The following is a 6,000-nucleotide window of genomic DNA, read 5'->3' as shown; positions in this document are numbered from 1 at the left end:
GTACGGTCCTTGAGCACGACGGTACGGTCCTTGAGCACGACGGTACGGTCCTTGAGCACGACGGTACGGCCCTTGAGCACGACGGTACGATCCTTGAGCACGACGGTACGGTCCTTGAGCACGACGGTACGATCCTTGAGCACGACGGTGCGATCCTTGAGCACGACAGTGCGATCCTTGAGCACGACGGTACGATCTTTAAGCTCATCGGTTCGACCTTTTAGCATGAAGGTGCGACCCTCGGGTATGATAGCGTGGCCTTTGACCTGATCCAAAGGCTACGCTGTCATACCAAAGTCGTACTTTCGTGGTCAAGGGTCGTACACCATCATCAAATCGTACCGTGGCTCTCAAAGGGTCGTACACCATCATACAGTCGCACCGTCAGACTCAAAGGGTCGTACACCATCATGCAATCTTACCGTCGTGCTCAAAGGGTCGTACACCATCACACAATCGTACCGTCGTGCTCAAAGGGTCGTACACCATCACACAATCGTACCGTCGTGCTCAGGAAAGTCACATTACCCTAAGCAGTTCCCTCCACTCTTTCAGAATTCAGTCCGCTCTGAATTCCTAACGAACAGAAAACCTTTTAACGCGGTTGAACACATCTCTCTCCCTCTCTCTCTTTTAGTTCGCTGGTTATGTTTCATGGTTGTGAAAAGAAGGCGTCAAAAACGCTTGCAGGCAACGCAACATCCGACGCTTAATCCGCCAGCGTCCACATTGAACAGCCTCAGCGCACTTGGCAATCGTTCCAGGCATTTCCTCATTCTCGTTCCTGGCGATGAATTTTCCAACGAACGTTAATGTTGGGGTGACGACGTATTCCATCCACCCTGCTGGGCGGCAGATGTTGCTTCCTGCTGGGGAGGAAGGGGGTTGACGGGACAACAGATTGAAGTAAAATTTGGTTTGATAATATGGCGTAGGTACATGTGTGTGTGTGTGTGTGTGTGTGTGTGTGTGTGTGTGTGTGTGTGTGTGTGTTTTGTGGTATATTGACTGATATTTTTTACATGACGAAGGAAAGGTCTGTGGAGCCTGGTTTGTGGATAGGGAGCTGTGGTTTCGGTGCATTTTACATGACAGCTAGTGAATGGATGTGAGCGGATGTGGCCTTTCTTTGTCTGTTCCTGGTGCTAACGCGGGAAACGGCGATCAGGTATGATATATATATATATATGTATTTCATCATTTATGTTTCCCAGTCTCTCTCTCTCTCTCTCTCTCTCTCTCTCTCTCTCTCTCTCTCTCTCTCTCTCTCTCTCTCTCTCTCTCTCTCTCTCGTCTCTAATCTTGACAAAATTTTTTTTTTTGCTAGTTTGATATATATATATTTTTTATTATATAAGCCAGTATATGTCATGGATCATTTTCTACCGTCTTTATTAGATGCCTTTCTTTTCTTAAGCCAAATCCCATTTTCTCTTAAGATCTTCTGATTCTTTGGAATCCACATATTTATATTACTTGGAAAAAACTGTACACCCACACTGATAATTATCCTTTCCCAATATACATGATCTATATAGCAATAAGCCTATAGCCTTATAATCACCTGTAGTATAATTTATCCCTTTGATTTTCCTTCGGGGTTCCAACCCAGACAACAGTGTCTTCACTAGCTTGAGACCCAACCTGACCACCACAATGATAAGCCTGCCTCCCAGTGGTGGCTCGTGTATAATATTCTCAATATCCAATCCAGTCTTTGTGAATATCAAAGCTCAGCCCAGACGGATGATCCTGGGATCGGATCCAACCCTCTCTCTGGTTGGTTCCAGAAATACACCAACTGGTTCAGGTCAGACCAGCGCGCTTATTCGCTGTTCCTATGTTTTCCCTCATTTCCATCCATTAGGGATTTAAGAGATTTTATGATAAGATCTCGCGTTATTTTCAGTTTTTTTTTTCCATTATTTTTTTCCCTCGTGGTCACAAACGCCTGTGAATGGCTCTGTCCTACCAGTGTTCTGTGTTATTCATCCCTGTTCTTCGTTCACTGATAAAGTTGTATATTACTTCGAAGACTGATAGCATGTATTTCAGGCTCCTCAACACACACTATATATAGTGTGTGTTGACCTAGGACCTAGCTTCGTCTCTTCGATGTATATCAACTGACTGTTATATTTCTCTCTTGTGGCTCCCCTGATGATGTGATTACGACACGAAAGTGCACTTGGGAACTTATCGTGTTTCCTTTTCCCCGTGGACTCATAGGAATCTATCTATCTATCTATCTATCTATCTATCTATCTATCTATATATATATATATATATATATATATATATATATATATATATGTAAATCTATATCTATCTATATATATCCCTTTCAAGTACCGCTGAGCTCCCCCACCCTATCTATTTCTCTCATCTATTTCTCCAGTGTGTGCGGCCTCCAGGGAACACCAACCTGCTCTTAACTCCACTTTCACCGTTGCTGCTCTAACAGCATCGGATTTTCTAAAGCTCAAAACCCCATATTTTTTTTTTTTTTTTCAAGTAGCTCACCCTCGACCCTACTGCGCCTTGTGACTCTACCTGCGAGCCACAGGTAGGTTCATCTTCCATACACTCTCTGTATTGACTATACTCTCTATATTCACTCTATGTCTGTGTATTCTTCACTCTATGTCTCTATATTCACTCTATGTCTGTATAGTCACTCTATGTCTGTATGTGTATATATATATATATATATATATATATATATATATATATATATATATATATATATATATATATATACAGCCACCCGCTCCCTCCCCTTTTAGTCGCCTTCTACGACACGCAGGGAATACGTGGCAAGTAGTCTTTCTACCCTATCCCCTGGGATAATATGTATTTATATATATATATATATATATATATATATATATATATATATATATATATATATATATATATATATATATATACTCTCACTGATCAGCCGATGTTCTTCTCTGTTCCGCTTCCCCTGGCTCTGAACAGTTAGTCCTTGGTCAGCCTATGCCATGCTCGACCGTGGGCAGCGGGGGCGCCGCCCGTGAACGTGTCACGGTCAGGATCGCTGACCACTGCACCACGGGGGTCATCCATACCATCTGTGTCCTCTCCTGAAATCAATTTTCAAGCTCCGGCTTTCAAGTTTCCCTCGACTGCTCCAGCAAACAAGATCACCCTCCCTCCCTCGGTCGTCTTCCCCCTCCGCTTTGTTCACCAGTCTTAATCTGTTCCTTCCTCCTCTCCCTCCATCTCTCCCGTGTTTTCCCATCGCACTCTTTCTTACCGTCTGTCATTCGTGCAGTTCTCATTGTCACTTCCAGGATCTTAACTCTATGTCTGTCTGCTGATGGCTGGTGCAGGTTGGGCTGGTGTGTGTGTGTGTGTGTGTGTGTGTGTAGACGGTTTTGTGGATACGTATTTCACTGTCATATTGCTATAACCCCTGGTAGACTGGGGCTGTGTAGTGTAGCGGTGTGGGTTTTACCAAACGCCCTTTACGGGTCGGCATTAGGGAACAGGTGGACCCCTTCTGCTCCTTATTTCGATGGTTAGTATGCAAGTTGTGTCATTACCTATTTGTCACTGGCCACTTGTACTGTACCGGGGTGAGAGTTCAACACTCGTGGGGCCTCATCTCTTGAACATCTGTACTATCATCTGTTTTTTTTTTCAATCTCTGCTCTGTATGTTGTCTACAGTTTCCACTTTCTTATTCAGTGTATATACTTTTCATCCACCACTCGTATATACTTACTACTTCATTATATATGTGTATTTTTTTTTTTTAACAAGTTTGTTGCTTAATTTCATGTTATTTCCTCTGGTTGCTTTATCTCTCCATCATTGTGTCTGGTTCAAAAGCTTGGAGGATGTGATAAGGTCACTCCACACTCTCCTCTGTGTCTTTATGTGTTGTGTGTGTGTGTGTGTGTGTGTGTGTGTGTGTGTGTGTGTGTGTGTGTGTGTGTTGCGTCCTCAGACCATCTCACGTTCATGCTCCCTCACGCTGAAGTGGTGTGAACAGCTACTACTCACATTTCCTGCGATCGAAGACTAGGTGACCCGATTTTTGCCTTTAGCTTTACCAGAACGAATCCTTATATGCATTACTTTATTTATATTCGTCTATTCTCAGTGGTATACTGTCCCTCCCCGTTTCGCGCCCCCCTGACACCGCGAGATATCCATGCGCGCGCGAGTCATTCAAGCCCGCACTTCCAATTTAAACTTTCTTTAAGTCCCGTTTTCTCTGAGCTTCACTACTACTTATTAGCTCTCCTCGTCTTAGGTGACAGACCTGCAATACCCGCCGTGTTGGTCCTCCTCCTCCTCCTCCTCCTCCTCCTCTTCCTCCTCCTCTTCCTCCTCCTCACGTCGGTGCGTCCAGCGATCTGGTTCCCTCGCGGGAGGAGGGGGAAAAAAAAAGACAAAGGAAATCCCATTGAAAGTCTCCGATCTCTTTTGTTTGCACGATCTCTTTTGTTTGCGCGTTCTCTCTATTGTTTGCCTGGGGGGTTTATTCTTGTTTGCTTGGCGGATATTCTTGTTTGCAGGGAGGGGGGTGATTCTTGTTTGCATAGGGGTGGATGTTGTTTGCGTGTGGGTTTGATTCTTTCGTAGTTTTATACCGAGAAATGATACTGTGAAGTCCTTATTGGAAATGAAAAAGAAAATGGGATTGAAGAGATACTGAAGCAGTGAAGAAAGAAATATATATAAAACCTGATAGTTTTGGAGGAAGTGGAAATCTTGCCTTTTGCAAATAGTTAGGTGGAAGGTGTTAGGAAAGACTTGTGAAGGTAAAGTGTCAGGTGGAAGATGTTAGGAAAGACTTGTGAAGGTAAAGTGTTAGGTGGAAGGTGTTAGGAAAGGCTATTGGAGGTAAAGTGTTAGGTGGAAGGTGTTAGGAAAGACTTGTGTAAGTAAAGTGTCAGGTGGAAGATGTTAGGAAAGACTTGTGTAAGTAAAGTGTCAGGTGGAAGGTGTTAGGAAAGGCTATTGGAGGTAAAGTGTTAGGTGGAAGGTGTTAGGAAAGACTTGTGTAAGTAAAGTGTCAGGTGGAAGGTGTTAGGAAAGACTTGTGTAAGTAAAGTATTTACGTTCTCCCAGTCGTCTGTCGGCAGTAATGGCTTGCACAGTAATGGGTTCAGAACCTACCCTGCCTGGCTTCACTGGCATCGACTCCTATATCACTCGCTACCCTGCCGTTCATACATGCTATTGATACAACCTCTGCTATTTAGACAACCTCCACTATTTATGCGACCTCTCCTATTTATACAACCTTAGCTATTTATACAACATCTGCTATTTATACCATCTCTGCTATTTATACAACCTTTGCTATTTATACAACATCTGCTATTTATACAACCTTTGCTGTTTATACAACCTTTGCTATTTATACAACATCTGCTATTTATACAACGTCTGCTATTTATGCATACGGAACTATTCCATACATCCTCCGCTGTTTATACATCCCTTGCTATTGATACATTTTTTTATTTATACACCCTGAGCTACATATGCGTCCTGTGCTACATATACATCCTGTGCTATTTATGCTTCTGATGTTTATATAGTCTCTGCTCCGTCATATAGCCTCTGTTCTGTATATAAACTTTGCTCTTTATAAATCTCTAGCTATTGATACATCCTCTGTTGTTATACTTCCCTTTTGTTCTTCACACATCTGTTATTCATACCTGCCCTGTTGTTTATATATCGCCTTGTATATATAAATCTGTTGTTTATACATCCTCTCTTGTTGATACATCTGTCTTTTGTTTATACACACCCAGTTGTTGATACAGCCCCTGTTGTTTATACATCCTCTTCCGTTTATACATCTTTTGTTGTTTATACAGCCCCTGTTGTTTATACATCCTCTTTTGTTTATTCATTTGTTGTTTATACGCACCCAGTTGTTTGTACATCCTCAGCCGCTCATATATCCCTTGCTGTTTACACTTACGGTGATGTTGTTTTTTACATTCC

The sequence above is a fragment of the Panulirus ornatus genome, chromosome 16 (genome assembly GCF_036320965.1).
Source record: "Panulirus ornatus isolate Po-2019 chromosome 16, ASM3632096v1, whole genome shotgun sequence".
Classification (NCBI taxonomy): Eukaryota; Metazoa; Arthropoda; class Malacostraca; order Decapoda; family Palinuridae; genus Panulirus; species Panulirus ornatus.
Note: the sequence above shows the minus strand (reverse complement) of the source record.